The sequence below is a fragment of the Callithrix jacchus genome, chromosome 14 (assembly GCF_049354715.1).
Source record: "Callithrix jacchus isolate 240 chromosome 14, calJac240_pri, whole genome shotgun sequence".
Taxonomy (NCBI): domain Eukaryota; kingdom Metazoa; phylum Chordata; class Mammalia; order Primates; family Cebidae; genus Callithrix; species Callithrix jacchus.
Genome location: NC_133515.1, coordinates 104,668,902 through 104,681,883, shown reverse-complemented (window position 1 = coordinate 104,681,883; position 12,982 = coordinate 104,668,902). Strand labels below are relative to the sequence as shown.

The 12,982-nt window shown below is 50.1% G+C and overlaps 1 protein-coding gene across 24 annotated transcripts in view; it reads left to right on the top strand.

The window, feature by feature from the left end:
- The window catches only part of HPCAL1 (hippocalcin like 1), a 123,642-nt gene that overhangs the window by 12,717 nt on the left and 97,943 nt on the right, over positions 1 to 12,982 (top strand). For 8 of the 24 annotated variants that reach the window (XM_078349955.1, XM_035273253.3, XM_017964549.4 and 5 more), the window contains exon 2: positions 2,938 to 3,005. The exons of 12 other annotated variants lie outside the window; for them this stretch is intronic. The gene's annotated coding sequence lies outside the window, so the exon portion shown is untranslated. Of the gene's footprint in view, positions 1 to 2,937; positions 3,006 to 9,705; positions 9,859 to 9,963; positions 10,053 to 10,481; positions 10,614 to 12,982 lie in introns of all 24 variants that reach the window. 4 more of the 24 variants (XM_078349966.1, XM_078349957.1, XM_078349965.1 and 1 more) reach the window with 2 other exon arrangements.

The following is a 12,982-nucleotide window of genomic DNA, read 5'->3' as shown; positions in this document are numbered from 1 at the left end:
AATCAGCCATTTAAACATTTCTCCCAAATGTGGGGCTGGGAAGCTAGAGAAAGAATTACGCAGACAGTTTCATTTCAGTTCTGTCTGGAGGGAGAAGAAAGTCAGAGAAAATGGATAGGAAGGAAATATACCAAAGTGTTAGCAGTGGTCACATCCCCTGGGATCATGGGTCTTTCCTTCTCTTTCACGTTTTGCCACATTCTAAATTTTCACCAGTGGGCATTTATTATTTTTGCAATTAGAAAAAAGGCTTTAGGAGGAACTCCAAATACCCATCTCATGTTTACCCTCTTAATTTGCTTAGCAAACTTTCTTGTTATAGTCAGATTGGCTGGAATCCATAATTTCCATACTTGCGATTATTTAAATTAATGGAAATTTATCCTAATCCCTCATTAAAATGTGTTCATTGCATTGAAATTCAATACTGAGCAAATCTGTTACCTGGGATATAAAGAAAAATGTTCAGTCCAAGTGTGGTGGCTCATGTCAGTAATCCCAGCACTTTGGGAGGCTGAGGCAGGTGGATCACCTGAGATCAGGAGGTCGAGACCAGCCTGGCCAACATGGTGAAACCCTACCTCTACTAAAAATACAAAAATGAGCTGGGTATGGTGGCTTACGCTGGTAGTCTCAGCTACTCGGGAGACTGAGGCACGAGAATTGCTTAAGCCTGGGAGGTGGAGGTTGCAGTGACTTGAGATCATGCCACTGCACTCCAGCCTGGGTAACAGAGTGAGAGACTTGCTCTCAAAAAAAAAAAACCATTCAGAGTCTTCCAGGAAATTCACCAATTCATTGTGGCATAGTGTAGGGTTTGTTTATTATCTAGAATATGGTTTTTCTTTTTTGTGTGCTTGAATTTGGGCATTCACTTCATTTGTTGACCTGCAAGGAGCCATGTTGGCGCCTGCTGTTTGAACCTTGGGTATTTTAATGAAGTCGTTTGGTGTCCTGATACCACCAGCCCCCACTGTGACTGTTCATGGCTCCTGCTTTCCCAGGAATCATCTCCTTACTGTTTGTCTGTCATTCTAATACGTTTTATTTCCCTTTTTGAAAATAACTTTTTCTGCTCCCCTTCCCTGCCTGTTCCTCACGACCCCCAGAGAATGGACCTGCTAGTCTCCAGCCCCTGTGAATGGAAGACTCCTGGCAGTGATCTTCCTTCTCTCCCTGTGGCTCAGATGGTGGGCGTTGGGTTGACCGTCTTTCTTTGCTGGCTGGGAAGCAGGGCTACCTCAGCCCTTGTGAGGGCCCTCCAGTGGCTTTTCTCCAAAGGGTTTAGGGCTGTGACTCCCCATTGTTTTTCAGCGGTTTAATCTGTCTGAATCCAGGATATTGAGTCAGCAGTGGAAAGTTATGAAGACGAGGCCAGCCATCAGAAAAATTGGCTAATATGAAAGATTCATTTCAGGGTGAATGAAGGAGAGGGATGCTGAGGCTGGGCTGCCTTGCCAGGCAAATCACATTGCTGTAAAATGCGAGAAAGCAGAGGTTGCCTGCACCACTCACTCAGTGGCTACTTGCTGTTTCTTGGATTAGATATTGAAAGAACCTCATTTTATAGTCTACTGTTCACATTTATGGTCTGAAGAAGGAAAATGTAATTTTCAGCAAAATTCCATCACGTCTGGCAAATAATTTCAGGATCTTTACCTATGATACCACTTAAAAAAAAATGAGTATGGCTTTTTTCAAAAAGCGATTGTCCTTTTCAAACTCTGGGCCCTCCGGTTATTACGAGATTTAACACGGACGTAGGAAGCCTGCTCGCCTATCACTGGGACAGGTAGGTTGCTATGGAGAACAGGTGTGTCCCTGCGGTTTCCTGGGTATCCCAGTTGTCCTGGAAAAGAAATCAGCTCACTTTGTGTGATCTTTCTGCAATAGCGTGTGTGAATTAAATTTTTCTCAACAAAGATCAGATTTTTTTGTTGACTTACAGTGTGATTTCCAGCAGAATTTTGTCCTCTGTTTTGTTTTGCCTCATTGTGAATGCCACATAACTCTACCTTTTCCTGCCAGAAACACTTCCATGCAATGATCGCCCATCCAAAACAGCAGCAGCAGCTTCACCAACACAATCTCTCACTGCTGGACATGCCCACTTTCATGCCAATGATGACTACCCCTTAAAATAATTCAACATTTTTTTTTTTTAATTTTGGAGACAGGGTCTGACTCTGTCTCCCAGGCTGGGGTGTGATCTCGACTCACTGCATCCTCTGCCTCCCGGGTTCAAGTGATTCACCTGCCTCAACCTCCTGAGGAGCTGGGACTACAGGCACACACTACCACGCCTGGCTAATTTTTGTATTTTTAGTAGAGATGGGGTTTCACCATGTTGGCCAGGCTGGTCTACAACTCCTGGCCTCAAGTGATCCACCCACCTCAGCCTCCGAAAGTGCTGGGATTATAGGCGTGAGCCACCGTGCTGGCCTCAGCAATTACATGTGGCTTGCCAAGCCCTGGCCTGGGCCCTGGGGTTGCAACGTAGAGCAAGACCAATGGAGCCCCTTCCCTGGTGGAGCTTGTGTTACGGTCATGATCCTAGACCACGTGAACCCCCGAGGGGGCCCTGGGCAGACCTGTTCCTGGCTCACATTCACCGTCAGCCACAGCCAGACCTGGGGCCCAGAGCCTCTCTCACTGTCCCCTGGGCCAAGTGGGCGTGTGTCTTGTTGGATGGATGACAACATCAACGGTTTCGTTTCGTGTGTGATTATGCAGAGGCATTTTTCAGAATGGAGAACAGTGCTTTATCAGTCTGCTTCTGATAATTTTATACAGGAAAAAAATCCTGTTTGTGCATATTCTTGGGTCCCTCCCCATTTAATAGTTTCTAAAGGCAGTCACTTGGTGGTGGGCTGGAAAAAGCTCTTTGCACTTCCTGGGACTTGTCAAATATTGACAAGTCTTTCTCCTTTCATCCAGTTCAGCGCCAGCACCCTCAAACTCACGGAAACACAGCATCCCGCAACGGCCGCCACTGTAGGCCCCAGGTGAGTGTCCTGCTCCCCTACCCGCACCCCAGACTCCCCAAATCCAGGTCGCACTGGCAGAAGTTACGTCTTTGCAGTTATTTCAGGAGCAAAAGGCAGTGATCACTCTCTCTCCCTTCTGTGGGTTTGTGGTCAGCAAGGGTCTACTGCAGTCCCGGTGCTGGACAGCCTGTTCTGCCCATGCTCGTTAACTGGTAGGGTCCTCAAGTGGCCTTGTCACAAGCCTGATTAGGCTGTACATGGATGTGGACAGAGTTGGTGACAGCACTGGACATCGGTGACGTGGAGACAGTGACAGACCCCAGCCTCCACGTACAGCCGGTGATTTGCCGGGTGGGCTCAGTTTTCCAGCAGCAGAGAATGCTGTGATCTGCATGAGCAAACAAAGCGCAGGCCCCGAGTGCCATGGGCTTGGAGACTAGGGAGGAGGCACTTGAAACTCCATTTGGGAGGCTAAGGGCAGCCAACAGCTGCTGTCTGAGGCTGATCCACTCCCTTGCCAGGTAGTGAAAAGACCATCCTTTTTAAAGGAAAATGAATGCCTCCCTATGGACTCTGTTCCTATCCCGCCACCCTCCGTGAAGCTTGAACCGCACCCACCTGTGCCTTCTCCAAGCCGGCCCCTGGTTCTGCCGGTACCGCTATCATGCTTTGGATGGACACGGCCTCATAGCGTCTATTTCTTTATCTGTGAAATGGGAATTATGCAGCCTCCCCTTCACAGGCTACTTATAATAGTTGCCATTAAAACTCTTCTAAACTCTAAAGTGCTGGGTCAATGTAAGGACTGTCATCGACATCACTGTCATCATCAGTCTTTCCATATTCACCTCCTGCTTCCCCAGCCCGGCAGTGTCTGAAACTGCAGGGTCCCTGGGGCTCCCCTTGTGGAAATTTGAGTTCTGAGCCTTCTGCCCTTTTGCATCCACCAGTCTGGAGTCAACCCATGTTTTTCATTTTCCCTCTGCAAGATGTCAGCCCACAGGAGAGGCCTGGAGCCCTGCAGGGGAGATGGGACAGTGTTTGCAGTAAGCCCCGTGGCTGTGGGAGCATGCAGTCTCCTCCATATTTCTGTCTGCCAGGCAGGGGGGTAACTTGCCATTATGTACTGGGCAGCCTGGGAGCTGGACTCTCAGATGAAAAACGCTTGTTCAAGCAGACAGCCAGGCATGGCCTAAATCAGAGCATCGATTTAGCAAGCAGCTTCGCTCAAGCAGCCAGCTGTGTAAATACCTTTTCAGGGGATGATGGGCTAAAGGGCAGGTGGGGTGGGGCAGGCAGACTAATACAGGGACCCTGTGTTTGATAGCCTTTGTTTAAGCAGAGGCCGGGGCTGAGAGAGAATCCCCGGGTAGGGAGAGGTGCTCTCACATCAGTAGGTTCACCTGGCCCCTTGGTGGAGCTCCCATTCATTCATTCACATAGAGTCTGCTGTGTGCCCGTCTCCGTGCTAAGAGAATGATCCAAGCAGAAGTCTGAAATCCTCAGGGATTCGTTTCCCATCTGCTTTATGTCTTGCTAAGTGGAGCAGGTCCTGGGCTGCAGGACTCCCTGCTGCAGGTCTGGGGCTTGAATTAAGGGAGAAAGACAAAGCTCTTCTTTTTGGTGCCGTCATTTGAGGAGAGGAGCATTTGCTTCCTGCCAGCCTGCCTGCCTGGGAGGCCCTCTTGCTCCTGCAGTCCCCGAGTCCCCTTTGCAGTTTCCAGTCTTGCTTGGGGTTGCCTCCTCCAAGAAGCCTCCTGGGCTAGCTCAGGTACCCTGCAGAGGCACTGCTGGGCCACTGACAGCTGGGCTCCTGGGGCCTGGCCATCTGCAGGGCTTTGGTCCTGGCCTTTTGCTTCCCAGACATGAGTCTTACCTTTCTACTTGGTTGTGGCCTCCCCATGGGCAGGGACTGATTTGGTTTGGATTTGTGTCTTCACCCAAATTTCATGTCGAATTGTAATCTCCAGTGTTGGATGAGGAGCCTGGTGGGAGGTGATTGGATCATGGGGGCAGAGTTCCCCATGCTGTTCTCGTGATAGTGAATGAGTTCCCATGGGATCTGGTTGTTTGAAAGTATGAAGCTCCTCTCCCTGCTCTCCCTTCTGTCCCAGCCACGTAAGATGTGCCTGCTTTCCCTTCTGCCATGACTGTAGGTTTCCTGAGGCCTCCCCAGCCATGATTCCTGTGCAGCCTGTGGAAACAGGAGCCAATTAAATGACCCAGTCTCAGGTAGTTCCTTATAGCAGTGCGAGAAGAGACTAATTCAGGGACTCTGTGTTTGGTAGCCACTGACTAAGCAGAGAACGGGCCTGGAGAGAGAATCCCTGGGGAGAGAAAGGTGCTCTCACATCAGTGGGCTCCACCTGGCCCTTCGGTGGTGCTCTCATTCATTCATTCACTCATTCATTAATTCATTCACATAGTACCTACTGTATGTGCCAGTCTCTGTGCTAAGAGAGTGATCTAGGCAGAAGACCTGCCTTCTTAGGGCTTCTGTTTCTAGCTTATAATAACTAAATAAGTAGATTATGATGTATAATATAGTAATACTTAGAAGGGATGAGACTGTGGAAAACAATAAATCAGTGAAGAGGGTGAGGGTATTAGGCCATTCTTACATTATTATAAAGAAATACCTGAGACGGGTTATTTATAAAGAAAAGAAGTTTAATTGTCTCACGGTTCTTCAGGCTGTACAGGAAGCCTGGTGCTAGCATCTGCTCAGCTTCTAGGGCGGCCTTGAGAAGCTACAATCAGGGCGGAAGGTGATGCGGGAGCAGGCACGTCACATGGAGAAAGTAGGAGCAAGGAGAGAAGAGTGTGAGGTGCCACACACTTTAAACCACCAGATCTGTGAGAACTCACTCACTGTCTCGAGGACAGAACCACGGGGAAGGTGCAGAGCCATTCATGAGAAATACACCCACATGATCATCTCCCACCAGACCTCATCCCTGATACTGGCGATTACAATTCAATGTGAGATTTCGGTGAGACATCTAAACCATATCAGTGAGAGATGCAATTTCTTTTCAGAGGAAAGTGTTGTTATAATAAGATATAATTTACATACCATGAAAGTCACCATTTAAAAATGTACAATTCTGACGGGTGTGGTGGCTCATGCCTGTAATTCCAGCACTTTAGGAGGCCAAGGAGGACGGATCACGAGGTCGGGAGTTCGACACCAGGCTGACCAACATGGTGAAACCCTGTCTCTACTAAAAATACAAAAATTAGCTAGGCATGGTGGCGTGTACCTGTAATCCCAGCTACTCAGAGACCGAGGCAGGAGAATTGCTTGAACCCGGGAGGTTGCAGTGAGACAAGGTTGTGCCATTGCACTCCAGCTTGGGTGACAGAGCAAGACTCCGTCTTAAAAAAAAAAAAGTACAATTCATTTGCTTTTAGTATACTGACAAAGTTGGGCACCACTAGCTGCCAATTTCAGAACATTTTCCTCCCCAGTAGCAGTGACTCCCCAGTCTCCTCGTGCCCAAGGCCCTGGAAACCAATAATTTACTTTTGATCTTTCTGGATTTGCCTCTCCTGGACATTTTATATAAAGGAAATCATGCAATATGAGGCCCTTTGCATCTGGCTTCCTTTACCAAGCACAGTGTTTTCACGCTTCCTCGCTGCTGACATGTGTCCGTACCACCTGCCTTTAGATGACCAAATAATATTCCATTGTATGGACATGTGTTTATCCATTCGTCTGTTAATGAACATTTGGGCTGTTTTCACTTTTGGCTATTCTGAACAATGCTGTGAGAAACATTCGTGCACAGGTTTCTTTTTTGTGGACATATGTTTTCATTTCTCTTAGGTAGAGAGATGCAATTTTATTTTATTTTTTTATTTTCTTGGACACAAGGTCTTGCTCTGTTGCCCAGGCTGAAGTGCAGTGGCACCATCATAGCTCACTGTACCCTCCTGCCTCAGCCTCTTGAGTTGCTGGGACTACAGGCATGCCCCATTACTCCTGGCTAATTTTTCAATGTTTACTAGAGATGGGTTCTCACTAGATTGCCCAGGCTGGTCTTGAACTCCTGGACTCAAGTGATCCTCCCACCTTAGCCTTACAAAGTGCTGGGATTAGAGGCATGAGCCACTGTGCCCAGCCACAGTTTTAAATAGGGTGGTCAGAAAAGGCCTCATGAGAAGGTGACATCTGAGCAAAGACTTGAAGAAAATAGGGCAGAAGTCACATGAAAACCCCAGAAGGATACCAGATGCAAGGGTGCCTCCACCAAGAGGCTGGAAAATGGAAGGCTTGACTTCACCAGCTGCACTCCAACCAGGGGGACCCAGTAAGTTTAGGCCTCACTGGCCCTCCCTGGCTTGGGGGCAGCCTGCTGGGAGGGGCTTCCCTTTCTGAATAAAGAGTCAAAGACCCAAGACAGAAGATTTTTGGCCCATGCATCTTCTTCCTGCCTGGAAAGCAGATGTGATTTCTGGAGATGGGGCAGCTCTTCTGTGACCATGAGGTTGAAATCCACATGCTAAAGACAGTAAAGCAGGAAAAGATCGTTGCCTTGATGGCATTCTTGAGCTACCCCCTGAACCTTGGATCTCTTGGGCCTGGAACTTTGTTCTATGACACGAAAAAGACCCTTTCTTATCTAAGCCACTGCTCATCAGGTTTTATGTTGTTTGCAGCCAAGTGCATTCCTCACTGATGGAATGTCCAACACAGAATGTATTGTCCCTGAGTCCCCCAGATGGAGCCCTGGCTGCTCAGACAGCAGGCAAGTTGGGAAGACTCGCTGGGCCCTTCTGCTTTCCTGTCCCTTCGCCATGTGAAGCTGGCCTTTCATAGGATTCAGATATCCCAGGCTGACCCTGAGGTCCCCTATGACTATGCTGCGGCCACCACCACTAGCCGCGTCATGGCGTGTTTCCAGCACATCTCCCTAACCTGGCTACTCTGGCTCCCCAGACGCGTTCCCCACGGAGTCCCGGTGTGCATGCATGGGGGCACAATGCTCTGTGATCTCAGCCCTTGCTTGCAGGTTCCTGTCTGGCCTCTCAAGCCAGCCGCTCCCCTTTCTCAGTTATCCCCCGTGTACCTCGTTCCCCACCTTCAGTGTTAGAGTACTTTTCCAGGGGAATGGCGTGGAAAAGACTTTCTCCCTAGTAGACAGAGTGCGCTGGCCAGCAGAGGCCAGACACGTTCCCATTCAGCTTTGTTTCATGCTGGGTCTGGCCCTAGGCCTGCAGCTGGCTCTGGCAGTGGGTGGATGTTAGGTGGGATTGCTGAAGGTGGTGGGCGGATGAGACAGTTACGGGTGTTGGCTCCAGGAGAGGCTCCCCAGCCTCCACCCCTTAACCTGGAGCCGGCCCCATCCCTCACAGCCCAGTGGCATACTACCTTAGCTCAGCAACCACGCCTCACTCCATGAAAATAATAAACGCTCCAGCCACCAGCATTGTCCTACTGCTTTATATGCATGACCTCAGGCAACGAGCGTTAGCCCACATCCATTCATTCCACAAGGATTTATGGAGCACCTACTGTATGCCGGGGATTCTTCCAGGTACTGGGGAGACATTAAAAAAAAAAAAAAAAAAGACAAAAGAATTCCATGTCCTTTCGGAACTTCCATATACACTTCCACTGGCTTCTTCATGGAAACATCTGGAACATCCTCATTTTTCTAGTCTTTAATTTTTTTTTGAGACAGAGTCTCACTCTGTCGCCCAGGTTGGAGTGCAGTGGTGTGATCTTAGCTCACTGCAACCTCCACCTCCCGGGTTCAAGCAATTCTTCTGCCTCAGCCTCCTGAGTAACTGGGGCCACAGGCACATGCCACAACAACTGGCTAGTTTTGTATTTCTTTGTTTTTTTGAGACGGAGTTTCGCTTTTGTTACCCAGGCTGGAGTGCAATGGCGCCATCTCGGCTCACTGCAACCTCCGCCTCCTGGGTTCAGGCAATTCTCCTGCCTCAGCATCCTGAGTAGCTGGGATTACAGGCACGCGCCACCATGCCCAGCTAATTTTTTGTGTTTTTAGTAGAGACCCGGTTTCACCATGTTGACCAAGGATGATCTCGAGCTCTTGACCTCGTGATCCACCCACCTCGGCCTCCCAAAGTGCTGGGATTACAGGCTTGAGCCACCGCGCCCGGCCATGTTTTGTATTTCTTTTAGTAGAGAAGAGGTGTCTCCATATTGGCCATGCTGATCTTGAACTCCTGACCGAGTGATCTGCTCGCTTCAGCCTCCCAAAGTGCTGAGATTGCAGGCATAAGCCACCACGCCCGGCCTAGTCTCGTTTTTAATGTGGCACATGAACATAGTCTAAAGGATGAAGTTCACTATGCAAAAGCTCTTGTCATCTCAGAAAAAGAAGGAGAATTAAGTAGAACGTACTTCAAGAAAGTCAGTTAAGAATTTTTCCAGTTAGGAAAATTTCAAATGATTGGCTTTCGTGTTGCTGTTTTCCAGGGCGCACTATTGAGAGAACTCACTCACCCTGTTGTTATTAAGGGTGAAACCCAGACATTTCCTTATGTAAAAGCCAATTAAAACAAATTAAATGCAGATACTGTGTCACTGTAATGTCAGTTTTGAGAACTGGATCAATCAGAGGTGGTGGAAATGCCGAAGTTGTTAAGGCTTTGGTTGCCATGACAACAGTCCTCTGGTGTAAGTGGTCTGTTATTTGGGAATTCTTCCTGAGGTCAGGCTAACAGTGATTTTACTTCTCAGGGAAGCAGGTGGCGCTCTCTGGAGTCAGGTCTGGGGCCAGAAGACTTGGTGAGCAAAAACGGGGGTTCAGCCAGAACTGCCAGTGTTGTGACCTTGGGAGGCAGTCACTTCTCTGTCTGCCTCAGTTTCCTCGCTTTAGCGGCAGCCATTGCTGTGAGTATGTTGTGGCCCTTCAGCACTTCTCAGAAGTTGCTGCATTAGTCTTGGGGATTCCTGATTCGCCGGCTGGCTTTCAGCCTGTGTTTTGGGGAAATGCAGATGATAGGAAAGCACCCCTGACGCTGCCCTGCCTGTCCAGAAGACCCGTGGTGGAAGTGGGAGTTCCTGACCGTCTCAGCTAGCGGCTGGTGAGTGCCTGCTGGGGCGGAGCATTTCCTTTGCTTTGTTTTGTGGGTGGGGTTGTTGGTTTTTACATTTTGTTTGCAATATTGAGGTTGCTGGTTTTTGTTGTTTTTTGGGGGGATAGAGTCTTGCTCTGTTACCCAGGCTGGAGTGTAGTGGCACGATCTCGGCTCCCTGCAACCTCCACCTCCCAGGTTCAAGCAATTCTCCTGCCTTAACCTCCCAAATAGCTAGGATTACAGGCCTGCACCACCACACCCAGCCAATTTTTTTTGTATTTTTAGTAGAGATGGGATTTCACTATGTTGGCCAGGCTGGTCTCAAACTTCTGACCTCAAGTGATTCACTGGCCTTGGCCTCCCAGAGTGTTGGGATTACAGGCGTGAGCCACCACACCTGACCGGGTTGCTATTTTTGTTTGTTTTTTGAAACAGAGTCTCGCTCTGATGCCAGGCGGGAGTACAGTGGCGCGATCTTGGCTCACTGCTACTTCTGCCTCCCAGGTTCAAGTGATTCTCCTGCCTCAGTCTCCCGAGTAGCTGGGACTACAGACCCCCAGGGCTCAGGTGATGCTCTCGACCTCATAATCACATTTTGTAGGCGTCGGTGTTCACAGATGTGCTGTCCTACATCACCATTTAAGTGTACTTCGTCTTCAGCCCTGGCCTCTGAGGCCGTCATTATTTTACAGACGAGAACACTGGGACGCAGAGGGTGATCTGTCCCTAGCCTCAGGGCTCCAAGGCAGCAGTGCCAGAGTTGGTGGGGTTCCCCAGTATCAGGCCAGAGTGGCGCTGTTCTCCCCATACGTCTCTGCTTGTCCCTGCTGCTGCTCCTGCAGAGGCCTGCTCGGAGCAGGTCTCCAGCGACCTCCCTCGCCAGCATCAGGCTGACCAGGCCCTGCAGGGTGGTTTCCCTACTTTCTGACCCCAGGCCCAGAGCTGCCTGGATGTTTCTCTCAGGGCACCCTGCAGAGGGGACTCCTAACGCAGTCATGGCCATAAGATGTCACAAGCCACAGGTGCATGCATCCAAAACATCTGCTCCCCTGGCCACAAGAGGCCCCAGAGCACCTCTGTCCTGCTGTCCCAGGCCCAGCTGCAGCCAATTAGCACCTCTGTTGGGCCACAGGACCATTTCCTTGCTGCCCGGGAGCCGACTGGCCTTTTTCCACTCTGTGGCGGGGGGGCTGTTGTTGGGAAATGAGGAAGCAGTTGGGGATTGAAAAACTCTATGCAGGAAATAGGCTGCTGAGCTAACGTTTAAGCCACTGAACAGTAGTGGAGTGTTTGCTTGGAAGTGAGGCCCGGGAGGCTGCAGAGGGCCATGAGATTCAAGCACGGTGTTTGTCAGGCTTGTCCGTCATCCTCTCTGGGCTCGACATCAGGGCACCCATGCCTGTTAGGTGCTTGGTGACCAAACACATCCCAGATGGAATCAACCCAGAAGGAAGAGGGTTGGGTGGTAAACGTTTGTTCACTTAGCCATGTTCTCTTAGGGTTTCTTCTCCACATAAGAGCAGAAGGGAGATCTCCCTGCCCTAAGGGTCCCCTGGCCAAGGGGCTACAGGCAGATACTGCTAGGTCAGCCCCAGCGAGATGACTGAAGGTGGGAGGTGGCTTCAGTGTGTGTGCAGGAGGCTGGCATTGCAGGTTCTGAAGCAGATGGCAGGAGCCCCGGGGTTGGGCTGTTTCAGAACCTTGGCTGACTGTTCCTTGGAGGTGAGGTGGGGGCGGGTAATGTTGGCTGGAAGGTTGGGCTGGGAATTGGCCACCTGGGGTGTGCGCTGGCCCATCTGCCTTCCGCTTCTGTGCCATGAGCCCCTCGTCCTCCGCAGTGAAGGTAGGTGAGGCTGCCCTGCACCGGCCAGCAGACTGGGAGAAGGTGGGAATCAAAGGAGAAGATGTGTTGGGCTGGCTGGAGCCATGCTGAGCCCTTGCAGGAGCAGGGGTTTCTGTCCATCACCCCTGGTCCTCATGCTCCTCCTCAGCAGCGTTCCTGAGTGCAGAGTACAGGTGTGATTGCTCCCTCGGGCAGAATCTGGGAGTGCCCCCTTCTCCCTCCCTGTGCATTTGAAATTTGGCTGGTGCTTGCTGACAGATGCTGAGGCTCCCGCTTGGCAGCTGGCCCTGGCAGCCACTTGTCCTCTACTCTCCCTAGATTTGGCTGAGCTGGGCCTCTGCTGTACCCCTCATGCCCCCGTTCCTTGTCTTGGCTGTCCCTTTGGACCAGTTCCAGGTATCAGCTCTCCGGGAAGCCCTTATTTACCGAACTGGAGTGAACTCCTGGGTGGCCAGAGCATGTTGCGGTGACCCTGACTTTCTTCTGTGGGTCCTACATGTTAGAGGGAGTGTAGGGCCTCTTCCCCCAGCATCTCCTGAGGAAGGGCGCCCGTGGGGAGGTCCCCGATGCTACCTGGAATCCAGCTTCACCTTCCCCCAGCTCCAGGGATTTGCAGCCACAGCTGGGAGTGGGAGAACTTTGCCTTGTTTGCATTGCTCCAGATCGTGTTAAACAGAATTTCAAAACATGCATTTCGTAGGTAGTGCTGTCATTCAGAATGTGTAAAGTAGCTCTCTAGGTAGCTATGATGGTGATGGACAGCCTGCAGGAAGCATTGTGCCAGTTACTTCTGTTGAGCCCCCTGCAGAGCGGTTAGCGTCGGGTGGGGGATTAGACTCTGGTTCTTTGCTTCCTGGCCCTGTGAGCCCTGGCAAGTCATTAACTTCGTGGAGCCTCAGTTTCCTGACGTGTAAATCATACTGACCTGGTAAGGCTATTGTGAAGATTACATGAGCTATTATATACCAAAGTATAGAGCGTAGTATATATTCAAGTGACTGTATTTGCCTTAGTTCCATTATTTTGTTAACATGGGAGATCAGTGGGTTTTTTTTTTTTTTTTTCAGATTTGATTTTTATTTTAAGACCAGGA